We start from the raw sequence: 15167 nt of genomic DNA on the forward strand, positions 1-15167 counted from the left end.
ATTCTCTGACTTACTTCCTCAAAACTTAGTTCAAATCGATAGTTGATCTCAAAGGATTCACAATTGAACTCAAAGGCTTTCTTGAACTCTACTCTTAACTCTCTCTTGAATGTGAATTATGAATTTAAGAGTTATGCTTCATGGTATGAAGGATCTTGTAATGATAAAGTAGACTTATGAATACATTCTCCTCACTTGTACTCACTTGCTCGAGTCTTGAAACAAGTTATTAGAAATTGTAGAAGACTCCTCAAAACGACTTAAAGGGATTTTTTGAAAAATGTTCGAAAGAACTCTCAAGACTTGACTCTCAACTCTACCTTGAATGTGATTTGTGATAGGAAAGGTCTCATGATGTTTATGAATGATTTTAGATAGCTAAACATGAGAAAAAACTGAAAGTCAATATCTGAAAGTGGGTCCGCGACGCGGAGAAGCATTTAAATTTTGGTTTTGAAAATGGATTTTGAGGCAGAACACTCCGTGTCAACTCCGCGACGCGAAACAGAAATTCCCAAATCTGAGAAGTGGCTGCGCGATACGGAGGGGGTTCCAAATTTCGATCGACGAAATTTCTTCTTCGTTTCCTAACCCCAATTCGCCTAACTTCGATTCTTTTTCTCAATCTCTTTTTAGATTTAAATACCTAGCACAAGAACACAAGAATTTAACTCTAACAACTCTTTAAATCGACACAATAACCTCAAGAACTCCTCAATCTCAGCCCAATTCAAGAACAAAAGCAATTTCATGAATACATAACAAGAACATCAAAGCTTCAACTTTCTAGAACGAATTTAACGCTGAAATTAACATAATTGGCATGTGGGTGAACAAACCCAACACTATGGAAGCTTACATACCTGAAAGAATTATCCTCTTGAAGCAACTTGAAGGAAAACCTTTGAAGAAGAACCCTAGCCTTAGTTTTTTCTTGAATTTCTTGAGAGTGGAATCTTTGGAGTGAATGAGAAGATTTAGATTTAAGAAAACTATTTTTCTACACGTTTAGGGCAATTTAGATGACCTCCTAAGGGTTTTTAGGACTAAAATACCCCTAAAGAAATAATTAAAACAAACTGGGAGTCGAAAAGATCTTTCACCAGGCAATGAGGTCCGTATTGGCTCCGCGTCGCGGAGCTGCTGCCAGGTTTGCGCGACGTTAGTAAATTCGTCATAACTTTTTACTCAGAGCTCGGAATTGAGCAGACTCGGTGGCGTTGGAAATATAATTCGAAGACCTTTCCTAAGGTATCTGGTAGCACACCTAAATCATCCTGATCTAGGAGTTATGGTCGTTTGAATTTGACCCAAAACTCATACTTAGCTTAACTTGCAAAATTTCAGATTTTGCTATTTTCAATTTGATTCTTTTTGGAACTCAAGGTGCTACGTCTAGTGACCTTAACACTCAAGAAATTTTAAATTCCTTGCAAAAATCTCACTCGCTACAAATAAGGGTTCGAGTCTTAGTTCAAAAATTTTCTGGGGTGTTACAGGGTCAGAGTCAGAGCTGGGTCTTCAATCGAGGTCAGGCTCAGGTCGTGGTTGGGGTCGAATCTTGAGTTAGGATTAGGGTCGAGTCTCAGTTAGGGGCTAGCATTGTGGACAGATCTAGTTGGGTCGGGTCTCGGGGTCGAGGTCTTGAGTCAAGGTCGGGTCTCAAGTCGGAGTAGGAGTTGGGTCTCGAGCCAAGATCGAGGTCAAGTCTTGAGGCGGGGTTGGGTCTTGGGTCGGGGTCGGGGTTGAATGTCAGATTGATTACCGAGGTTGGTTTCTAAGTAAGAAACTATTTTTCTGTATGTTTCTACTCTGTAGCTAAAAATAAAAGTTGTTTTCTAAAAAAATGTGTTTTATTCACCAATTATACACTAGAAAATATTTTATGGAAAATATTTTCCACTCACCAACCAAGAAACATTTACTAGAAAAACAATTTCCTATGCTGAACACACCCCAAATTCTAAAACCTTAATACAAGCACAATATATTTTTAATACATATTGCAGGCATCATTTTTGCGGGCCTACATTGGTTAGAAATGAGGAAATATATTTGTATTTATATCTGTGGTATCATATTGGCAGAAGTGAAATTTGAGTTTCACATTATCAGCATTTGAAAACATTATCTTATACTCCCTCTATTTTGTTAATTTGTTTGTCTTACTTTTTTTTTGATCCATTACAAAGAGAAGGCTCGTTCTTTTTTCTTGACAACTTTTTAATTTTCATTTTTTACATGACATGTTTAAAACACAAATTCTTCGATACATTTCACATATCTTTAATTCAAAATTACAAATTTAAAGGTCTTTATTACTTCATAAACTGCATGTATGATACCTTGGAATTTAACAAGTTTTGTATCTCTATTGTTTAGCAGCGGGGAATAGTTAAACTGGTAAAGCTTTTTGTGTCCAGTTTGTTCATAAACAACAGACACTAATCAGCTTATGAATGGTTTATCTGTTTTGGTTCAAACACATAATTATTTATATTAATTTCAAATATAATTGATATTAAATTTTATTTAGATACTTCAATTATAAAGTATTTAAACACATGATAAAATATTTTTAATGAAAACTTTCAGCTCAAATTTCAAAAATATGTTTGTGTTTGTTCTCTGTTATGACCCAACCCACCGAATCACGCGGGCACCTATTCTAACACCTATATAGGTGAACCCTCAACCCCAAACTTAATCTGAGCCATATGGAAAATAAATACAACATCATCTAACACCTTATATAAATTGGAAGACATCTTTAATTGCTATAAAATCTCCAAGCTACTATACAAGGAAACAAACTAATAACCCCAAGGAGCTAGCTAGTCTAAACAAGCACAAGAGCTACTAAAAGTACATTATATAAAAGAAATAAGACACAACTTCCACCATAGGAAAAAAAGAGTAGAAGTATGCATGATCATCATCGCTTTCACCTATAAAACATCAACTCAATTTCTGCAACCAAACTGTGTCAAGTGACATAGCAAGAGTAGTATCAGTACAAACAACACGCATCAGCATGCATCATTGATCGATCTGAACCTACCACATAATATAAAGTAGCCATTCAGGAGAAAACATGCAATATGAAAATTACACCACCCCAAGTCTCTATCCACGAGATTTCACCATCCTAAGTTTAAAACCAAAAACTAGTCAACTTTGATCCCAACCTCGTACCTCATTCAACTGCAAACTTTGATTATTTTTAAGCGTGTCTTTTATGTCACCCTAAGGCTTCCCAAGTCTACCTGTGATGTCACTCTAAGATCATATCATAATCTAACTCTTCTATCACATAAGAATTCCCGAATACAAGGCCACCACTAATGCCATATCATAGCCTAACCCTTCTAACCTTAAGATTCCTAAATACAAGACCACTCTTAATTTGATTAACCTACTATCCTAGCCCTTTTTGAAACAATACATGAAACTGACGCCTTAGACCAACTCATCCATCTTGACTTCTCCATTATCATATAAGTCCTAAAAACACTGGACAATCATAGCTAGTCCCAATACATAACCATACATCAGAACCTTGGTCATTTGTCTAACTTAACAACTATCATTTCAATAAACTAATAACATCATGATACATAGAAGACATACTAGAAACAACTAAAACATTGAGTCCTCACAAATTCAACCCTATAGTTACAACAATTATATAGAATAAATCCTAAGGATTCTATTGCTGATAAACTTAATATACCATAACAATCACAAGTAACACCTAACTTGGATTTCCAGACATCACCTTAGATTTATATACACAACCCACAATATCATAACCATATGTCAACACATGTAACAACAATCAAGGACACATAGACTTCAACACAATATCATGAAACAATAACACTTGGGTCAAACAATGCATAACTATATATCTAACATGATCACAATGAAAATACTGGTCCTCTCAATGGAATCACAATTAAATACATGATCCTCTCACGTAACCCAAACCCAAGTTGTTAGCGCATTAATTAGTGCGATACCCAAGCCAATTGTTAATGTTTGTACCAAATGTGGTATTCGAGCCAACCATTAGTATTCTCGTACCGACGTGGTACCCGAGTCAACCAACAATCACAAATACAATGAACAATACCACTTGAATACCACAAGTCACAAACACAAGTTCATCGCATGAAATTACCTACATGATATTATTTCATATGTTTCTCTACCATGCATTGCACAAATGATACTACAAAGCAGTACACATGCATACATAAATCAAAAACATACAACCATCACCTACATATATACACATATATATATCAATAGCCCAAAATCCTGGACTTCATTATGATCACACATTCATTCACTGATAAATATCTCCATAGTCCCATGAATCAATATTCTTCCATTTTATCTTGTTCCCCTTATTTACCACAAGTTTTAGAAATGACTATAACTCAACAATTTCATAAACATATAACCTTATAATTATATGCAAACCACCTCAATAAGGAAACTCAAGATTAACAATCAAGAACTAGAGAACTAGCCTTAGTCATTATTATTTTCCCTCCCTAATAGCAACAAACAACAAGCTTTAACCATTTAGGCTTCGTGCCCGAAGGCCTTGGCCTGAAACCTCCCTTCAATCTATAATATATGCAATAGAAAACATGTCTAACTATTCAATTAAGAAAACCTAGCCTACCTGGGTGCCAAGCAACCGTTGCAGAAGTCTGATTGTGAACCTTAACTCGTTTTGTGAACTTTAACTTGTTCTTGGTCTAAAATAATAATATAATACAAAATCAATCCCAAATAGCCTAAATATTTCAAGATTATATGAAAATCTCAAATCCTAGGCCAACCCCATGATTTTTCACTCATTTTAGGGCTTCCCCACCAATAATTCACCTAGAACTATAAATTTCATGGTTCTACTAGTGAATTATGATAAATAAATCAAGAATACACCTTAAGATTAGCCAAAGGTCTTGCACCCTAAAATTCTCATAAACTCGAATTTCCCCACCTTAGAATAAATTCAAACCATCCCTTAGGGCCACACATATATTTTCTAAGGATTAAAGTATCAAACAAGTGTTAGATTGATGGAAGGACGACCTTGAAGGAGAAAATCAATGGAAAACTGAAGAAATCGCTCCTCTCTTGCCCTAACATGACCTTGAATGAGTGTAGGGAGTAAAATAACATTTTAGGTCTGAAAATAGTTTTTAATTTGTGCAACCCTCTACAACGGCTCGCTATAGTGCCCTGATTCTCGCTATAGCGGCATCAACTTTTCAGCACAGGCAGTCTTTGATAAAATGGTCATAAATTTTTATTCTGAACTCGCAATGAAGCAAACTCGATGACGTTGGAAAGAGACTCATAGAAATTTAATTTGACAGGTCATGAGCCACCTAGTTCATTATAGAATGAGAGATATGGTTGTTTGAAGTTGACCTTAGTTTAAACTAAAACTCTAAATTAAATCGGTAAAGGCACTTTCAACTAACTTTGTGATAGGCGCATTGTACGACCTCAATTCATAACTAATGCACTCACATACCAAGAAATTGATCCTAACCATATGGCAAATAAGATTTGTATACCTTTATGGCAAATATTTTCAATAACAAAGAAATAAATTGTTACAATTCTCATCGACTTTTTTCCTATATTATAAAACAAATTGCTCCTATCTATGTAGAATAAAAAAAAGATAAAAACTGTCACATGTCGGCAGCACAAAAAATATTTATCATTAAAATCAAAAATTAAAAGGAGAGGAAAACCCCTTTTCTTAAAAAATAGTGGCAATAAGTACAAGTAATCAAGTGAAATTATACAAAACAAAATTACTTTTTAAACTAATAAATATTCAAAATTTTAAATTGATATTTTTTTAATTTCAAATAAGAACTTCTTAAAATAAAAGGGAGAAGGCACGAGTACCTCCTAGACTATGACCGAAATTCCAGAGACATACCTTAACTAAACTAAAGTCCTATATTTTTAGAAGTTCTTATTTGAAATTCAAAAAATATCAATTTAAAATTTTGAATTTTTATTAGTTTAAAAAGTAATTTCATACTTAAATCTTAATCAACTCAAAACTTTAATTTAAAAATATATTTGTATTTGAATTTGGGTTTAACAATAATTTTTTTTTGTCTTCAAATGATTATAAAAAGTTGATTGAAAGATTAAGCTTTATAATTTTAATTTAATACTAAGAACTTTTTGAAATGGTTACAACTTCCCCACTTTATTTGATTTATAGGAGCTTTGTTATTTAATTTAGGGAAAATGCATAAGTACCCCAACCTATGTCCAAAATCTTAGAGACATACTTATACTATACTAAGGTCCTATTACCCTTCCTAACTTATTTTATAAATAATTTTCTACTCCTTTTCTGCCTACGTGGCACTATCTTCTGAGCCCAGCGTGTGTTGACAATTTTTTTAAGCTATCTGGTTGATAGTACCACGTATCCGAAAAGGGATAGAAAATTATTTATAAAATAAGTTCGTAGGGGGGTGGGGGTGGTATTAGGACCTCAGTATAGTATAAGTATGTCTCTGGAATTTCGGGCATAGGTTGGGGGTACTTGTGCATTTTCCCTTTAATTTACTCAACATAGAAACTATGTTTTAAATATTTTTAAATCTTAATCAGCTCAAAAATCTAACTTCCAAATATATTTGCATTTAAATTTTGGGTTTAACAACAAAAAACTTATCTTTAAATGATTAAAAAAAAGTTAATCAAATTATTAGGATTTAGAATTTGAATTTAATACTAAATAATTTTGAGATGGTTATGATTTGTAGACTTTTAAAATTTAAATATACCTTTTTAAAAAAGAGGTTTTTAAAAATCAAACTCCAAGATAAAAATAATATTGAAAGAGAAAGATTTTAAATTTTGAATTTAATACTTATAATTTTAAAGATGGTTACAACTTCTCCAATTTATCGTAATTGTAAAAGCTTTAAACTTCAGAGATATACTTTTTTTAAGAAAAAAGTTATTCTAATTAAATACCAATAAAGATAAAATTAATTTTAGTACACTTAACATTTTTTAGAAATCAAACAAATTATATGGAAAAGATTAGAGCAACTTTCACATATAGCAAAGAAAAAAATCATATTTGTATGATATAGCAAAGTTTGTATAATTGTGCTCCATAGCAAACATATATATGTATAATTCGCTATACATATACAATTGAAAGCTATGTCTATTTCACTATACATATATACAAAAAGAAACAATTGTATAATTTGTTGGCTCCTTCAGATTTGTATAATTTCGCTGGCAGACCATTTGTATAAATTGTTGTTAGCCTCTCGTTTGTATAAATCGTTGACAAAAATATTTGTATATAAAAAATCGCTCTCTCTTTCACTTTATACAAACATAAATTATACATTATACAAACATAAATTATACATTATATTTGTATAATCTGTGTTTGTATAAAACGAGAAAGAGAGAAAGGCAAAAGAGAACTGGGCAGGGGAATATTTGTATTGTATAATTATAAGTGTATAAGACGAATATATATGTATTTGCAAGTGTATATACAATTTTCTTTCGCTTTATACAAACATGAATTATACATTATACAAACATAAATTTTACATTATATTGTATATCTGTGTTTGTATAAAACGAGAAAGAGAGAAAGGCAAAAGAGAACTGGGCAGGGGAATATTTTTATTGTATAGTTATAAGTGTATAGGACGAATATATATGTATTTGCATGTGTATATACAATTTTCTCTCGCTTTATACAAACATAAACGCAATTTATACAATTCTGTTGTATAAAGCGAGAGAGGCAAGCACAGAGGGAGTGAGCGAGAAAGGGAGAGTGGCGAGAAAGAATTTGGAGGGAGAGAGGCGACTGGCAAACGTTTGCTACGGGGCGCAATTAAATCAAACAGTAGCTACTCCATTTATTTTAGATTATAAGTTTGTCATTCTGTACAATTATCCCAAAAGAGATTATTATGACCAAAGATTCATTCCAAAATAGAAAATCATATGAAGAACGGATGAGGTTCCTCTCCATTACTCATTCTCTCCATTTCTCCAAGTTCCTATTCGGATGGAAGCCACGAGTCATAATTAAAAAATTAAAGGTTGAGATTTAATAACCTAAATTAAAGTCCTAACCATGATTAAAATAACAAATAATTTCTTTATTTTCTTTTAAAAAACATCAAATCCATATTTCTAGCTAAAAATTATCTCAGAACTCATTTCAAAAATCATTATTTTCCATTTGATGCGAGCACTTTTTTTAAAAAAATATATATATATTTCTTGTCCTCTTTTTTGGTCAAGTAGGAGTTCTTTAAATTTTTTTCATGTTCTTCTTTACATTTCCATCAAACATTAGAGAAATAGTCATCTAATGCTTAGGCATTATGGGAAACCATTGGAAAACTAATCAACATATAATGTTAAAAATTTAAAAAGAATATCTACAATTTTTTATTTTTTTTGGGAAAATGCATAAGTACCCCCCAGCCTATGCCCAAAATCCCTGAGACACACCTAACCTTTACTAAGTCCTATTACCCCCCCACCCCTCTCCGAACTTATTTTATATATAATTTTCTACCCCTTTTCGGCCTACGTGGCACTATCTTGTGGGCCCAGCGCGTGTTGGCAATTTTTTCAAGGATAGTGCCACGTAGGCCGAAAAGGGGTAGGAAATTAATTAAAAAATAAGTTCGGGGGGTAATAGGACCTTAATAAAGGTTAGGTGTGTCTTAGGGATTTTGGGCATAGGCTGCGGGGTACTTATCCATTTTCCTTTTTTTTTTTTAAAAGAATGGATGATGTTAGTTTTTTTTCTTTCAAAAACTCAAAACTGCAAAAAAAAATTTAGAACAAAATAGAAAAAGATTTTTTCGTAGGAAAATAAGAAAAAAATGTTTTTAAAAAAGAGAGAAATTTTAGATATTTATGAATTGAGATCATTTTTAGCTAGAATTATGAGATTGACATTAATTAGGAAATATTATAAAGAAATTATTTATCATTCTAATCATGGTTAGAATCTTGATTTAGATAATTAAATCTCAACCTTTAAATTTTAATTATGACACATGGCTTTCATCCGAGTAAAAACTTGGTGAAATGGAGAGAATGAGTAATGGAGAGGAGCTAGGATTTTTTCAAACACAAATCGGTTTTTTATTTAACAAATTGATACAATTTTCTAATTTGAATAAAAGGGAAGTTTGACCTCTTATTTATTACTTATATGTATACCCTTTCAATAACACATAAATTATTATTAAGATTTTCTTCTCTTTTTTTAAATCATAACTCTATTCATCTATATCAACTTTTCATTTTAAGTTCTTACGAATATTCTAATATGCTCAAATAAATAAGTTAATGATTTGTATTATTGTTTTAAAATATACATTACTAAATGCATGATAAATTTTATTAATTATTTTTAATTAAAAATATTATTATATTTTAAAATATCCGCACAACGCACAAATGCGTATACTATTTTTATATAATAAATAGGTACCTTACTGCAACAAGTTAACACTTAAAAGTCTACAATGATCCATCATTAGTTTATGTGGCTTTAATACTTGCACTACATTTTTTAATGATAAAATTGGTACATGGAAATAAAAAATAAAATATGTAAAGAGTATATGATCATGTTTCTTTTTTGTAATTTCTCATATATTTTTTTTAAATTTGTATTGAAGTTCCAACTAAATTTGATTTTTGACATGATTTCATCATTTATATTATGCAATTTAATCAATTCTTAATAGCTTTAGAACCTACTGTGCATTTTTAAATGAAAAAATTGTTACTCATTGAAATTCAAAATCAAATCTTTACCTACCCATATGATTATGGATTGATCTATTTATATTTTGTAGTTTAATCGATTATTAATAAGCAATGCATTTTTAAATGAAAAAAAATTGGTATGTGGCAATTCGAAATCAAATCTTTAATGATTTCTATGATCATGGTCGATGGATCGTTTCTCACGTGGTTTCATTAGTTTATATTCAGCAATTTAATTGGGTCTTCATGGTTGGTGTACCTTATATACAATGTATTTTAAATGATAAAATTAGGCTATATTTAAGGTACACCAACCATGGTAACTTATATACAATGTCTTCATGGTAGATATTAAACCTTGACATAGGCAATATTTATTTTTATTTGAATGATTAAGATGTGTTAGACTTGAACATTGAATGATTAAGATTGATTTTTTTTAATATTTGCATAATTTATTTATTTGTAATAAATATGCAATTCAAATTTAATAAACAGTTAAATATCATATTAAAAAAAAATATTGGATAAAATATTAAATTGAAGAATAATTATAATATTTATGTGATAAATTAATATTTTTAAAGATATAAATAAATATATGTTAGATATAATTATTGAACTGTCTAAATTATTATAAAAAGATATATCGATTAAAAAGGGAAAATTACGCGTATAAGCAAACATATACTAGTTAATTAGTTAACATAACTATAGTTCGCCTTAATTACAATTCGTGACATACTTTTAGCTATAATTATGTGACTTAGTTTTTTAGTTTTGCATAATTCACACGTTTGTATGATTCGGAATTTGTATAATATAATATGTATAACTTTTGTATAATTCGGAATTTGTATAATATAATTTGTATAACAGTTTACACTTCTGATATTTGTAATTGTATAAATTCGTTATTTTGTGTTTATAGAAAAATAACTGAATTATACAAATGTACCCTCGAATTATACAAACATGTAAATTAGACAAATCCGCAAATTATACAAACCTATAAATTATATAAATCCGCAAATTGTGCAAACGAGACAGCTTAAACTGGAGCTATAGCCCATAAATATGCACACTATAGCTATAGAGCATAATTAAGTTTACTATAGTAGCTATTTGCTAAAGTTCCTTATTTTAAAAAGGAAGTCAAATAAAAACAACCAAAGTAATTGAAAAATCAATACAAAAAAAAAGCTACAAAGAACAATAATTGGAAACTAAGCTCCTTTCTTCCTTGGAGCTCCAAGCGATGGTACGGCATATCATTACAAATTTGGGTGTGGTTAACTCTTGAGGGTATTTATGATCTTTTGAGATTGATAAACTCAACAATGTGAGCTCCCAAACTCCATTAATGGAGAACTCATTGGTTAGAGAGAGAGAGAGCAATCGAGAGAGAAAATTCATGGAGAAAAATATCTTTTATTGAATGTGAATTGAAAAGGCAAGTATTACAATGTGGAGATATATATATACAAAATCACTAATCAACAAACTTGATTCTAACTGAATTTCTAACTAACTTTACTGTTCACAACTAACAAACTAATTTTACTGTTCATCAACTAACTAACTAATTTCATACTTTATATTCTCAACACCCCCCTCAAGTTGGAGATGATGAAATTACAGACAACTTGCATAATAGAGTAGTGTGTTTAACCCCAGTTAGGGCCTTGGTGAGGATGTCTGCCAACTGGGATTCTGTAGGAATGTGGTGAAGTGAAATTAGACCTTCTTGAAGTTTATCTTGGACAAAATGGCAATCTATTTCTATGTGTTTAGTCCTCACTCTCATGGAAGACTGGATTCTTGGCAATATGCACTGTTGCTTGACTATTACAGAAAACTTGTATGGGCAAATGACAATTTACTGATAATTCAGCCAGCAACATGTCAAGCCAGTCCAATTCTCCTACCACCTGTCTTACAACTCTGTATTCTGCTTCTGCAGAGGACAAAGACACTGTGGCTTGCTTCTTGGACTTCCAACTAACGGGACTATCACCCAAAAGGACTAGATAACCACTAACTGACTTTCTTGAATCAAGGCAAGCTGCCCAGTCCGAGTCACAGAAAGCTTTGACACTGTGCAAGAGTATTGGTGATAAAAATGCCCAATGAAGGATCCTGCTTCAAGTATCTGAGAACATGGTAAGCTGCCTTCAAGTGTGGTTTTCTAGGAGTCTGCATGAACTGACTGAGCTGTTGTACACTATAAGATATATCCATCCTTGTATTTGTGAAAAAATTAAGCTTACCTACTAATTTTCTATAAATAGTAGAATCATGCAACAACTTGCCATCAATAACCTGCAATTTTACAGTACAGTCCAGTGGTGATGCAACAGTCTTGTAATTCAAACAATCAAATTCCTTCAAAAGATTAGTGGTGAACTTTCTTTGTGAAATAAAAGCACCATCATGCCTATACAATATCTCTAACCCTAGGAAATAATGCAATTTGCCCAAATCTTTTATCTTGAACTGATCATGTAGAAAAGACTTTAAGGAGTCAATTTCTTCTAGGTCAGTCCCAGTCAAGATTACATCATCAACATATACTGCAACAAAGACCAAAGAAGAGCATCATTTTCTTTTATAAAACAGTGAATAGTCATTATTTAAGTGTGTGTATCCTCTAGAACAAAGACTGCTTGTCAACTTATCATACCATTGTCTACTAGCTTGTTTCAAGCCATACAATGATTTTTTCAATTTACACACCATGTCAATACCATCTACCATAAGACCTTGTGGTAATGTCATATACACTTCCTCATTCAAATCACCATGAAGGAAGACATTGTTGACATCTAGCTGATACAAATTCCAGCCTTTCTTAACAGCCAAAGTGATCAATATTCTAACAGTGGTCATTTTAACCACAGGAGAAAAGGTCTCAGTGTAGTCTATCCCAGCTTGTTGAGTGTATCATTTAACTACCAACCTTGCCTTGAATCTTTCCACATTCCCATCTGCCTTGTGTTTGATCTTATACACCCACCTACAACCAATGGATTTCTTCCCTTTGGGCAGAGGTACCAATTCCCAAGTATTGTTGGCATATAATGCCTCAAACTCTTGTGTCATTGCCTTCTGCCAGGCAAGAGACAAGATTACCTCTTCATATGAACAAGGTTCACAGTCATGTGTAATGTTTTCAACCAACTGTTGGCTATCAAGACAAAAAGAAGTGAAGCAAATACTGTCATGGTTAGTGGAAAAAGAGGTGAGAGAGTGGTGTGGGTGTGAGCTTGATGCAGCAGAGGTAGAAGAGTGTAGGTTAGGTAAAGTGTAGTTGTAGTCTTTTAGATAATTAGGGGTATGAAGGGACCTAGTTGTTCTTCTAGGGGCATGTAGAGCATCACATGATGAAATAGGTGCAGGTATGGATGGTGCAGTGGTGATGTTTAGGGCTGCAGTGTTAATGGTTACTTGGTTATCTGTGACTTGATGTGATGTGTTTGTATCCAGTAAATCATCAGTATCAAAAATGTTAATTGTGCTAGACATACTAAGTAAGTTGGTAGAATGATTAACAAGTAAATTCAAAACAGAAGCAAAACTGGAGCCAACATGAGCAATTACAAAGGGAAAGATGGATTCATGGAAAACAACATCCCTAGACACATGAATTCTTTTGGTAGCTAAATTCAAAACCTTGTAACCTTTTGTATTGAAAGGATAGCCAACAAATATGTGTGGTGTAGCCCGTGGCTCAAACTTGTCCTTATGGGTTTTTAAAGTAGTGGGAAAGCATAAACAACCAAAACTTCTAAGGTGAGAATATGAAGGGTGTTTGTGATACAATAACTCATATGGGGATTTATTTTTCAAGAATTTGGTAGGTAATCTGTTAATGATGTATGTAGCTGTTAGGACACATTCCCCCAGTACCTTATAGCTAATTTAGATTGGAAAAGGAAGGCCCTAGTTGTTTCAAGAAGGTGCTTATGCTTCCTCTCTACCACACCATTTTGTTGGGGTGTGTAGGGGCAAGACCTTTGGTGTATTATCCCTTGTTCTTGGAAAAACTGGCTAGCTTCATTGGAGGTAAACTCCAAACCATTGTCAGACCTGATGGTTCTTAATTTGGTTTGAAACTGATTCTCTATGAGTGAGCTGAAGACTTTGATAGTTTGTAAGGCATTGCTTTTGCATTGAAGTAATTGTGTCCAAGTTGATCTAGTGTTGTCATCTACCATGGTCAAGAAATAGTTGTAGCCATCATGATTTGGAATGTGGTATGGACCTCATAGATCAATGTGAAGCAATTCAAATGCTTTGGTGGTGAAGGTTATGCTCTCAGGAAATGACATTCTAGTTTGCCTGGCCATAGGGCATATAGCACAAGTAAAAGGCTGTTTTGTGGAAAAATGGATAGGTATGGTGGAAATGCTTTTCATTTTTACAAAGGGTACATGGCCTAGTCTAGCATGCCATAAGAATTCATCAGTATAAGTCTCAGCAGGGGAACAATCAACATTAGAACAAGAAGCATAATTAGAAACTGAACATATTTCTTTATTGATATAAGGAGTGTATTATACAGTAGATGATGAAGATGAAGCTTGACATACATTGTCAGTTGAACTTTTAGTACAATTAACTAGAGAATGACTGTTATGACTACAGAAAAACTTTGCAGCAACATAAGTCATTTTGCTGCCAGCAGAAGGAGGATGACAGTTGTGACATATGGAGCACAAGAAGTATAAACCATTTTTAGCTCTACCAAGTTCCAGAGGGCTCTTCAGAGAAGGGCCCTGCAATAGACAAGAAAAAGTGTTAAAACTGATTACACCTTTGAGTTGCAAAGCAAGACAGTGAACTGAGATTAAATTGAACTTAAAACTAGGCACAAACATTACTTTCCTCAAAGTCAGTACTGGATTTAAACAAACATCACCAACTTCAGTCACTTTAACTTTATAACTATTTGATAGGCTAATTAAGAAAGGGTATGGCAGTGTGCTGATATTTGCGAGTGTGGCTTTTTTATAGGTCATGTGATGTGATGTTCCTGAGTCTATAATCCAGGAACCAGCTGTTAATCTAACACATTTACAAGAGAGATCACCTATATCAGTAATTAAAGAGTAACAAACTAGTATACCTGCCAGGTTCACAGCTCCACTTAACATATTCTCAGAGTTGTTGGCTCCATGATTAGCATGTAGAGATCCTAAAAGATTTAGCAGCTGCTCATACTGGCCTTTAGACAAATTCAAAGGCATTTGTTTACTCAGTTCATTATCATCTTCACATTGGTTCCTGTCAACTTCAGAAGCACACACATTTGCTATTGAATT

The sequence above is a fragment of the Solanum verrucosum genome, unplaced genomic scaffold, assembly GCF_900185275.1.
Source record: "Solanum verrucosum unplaced genomic scaffold, falcon-dt-bn FXZP01000259.1, whole genome shotgun sequence".
NCBI classification, from domain to species: Eukaryota; Viridiplantae; Streptophyta; class Magnoliopsida; order Solanales; family Solanaceae; genus Solanum; species Solanum verrucosum.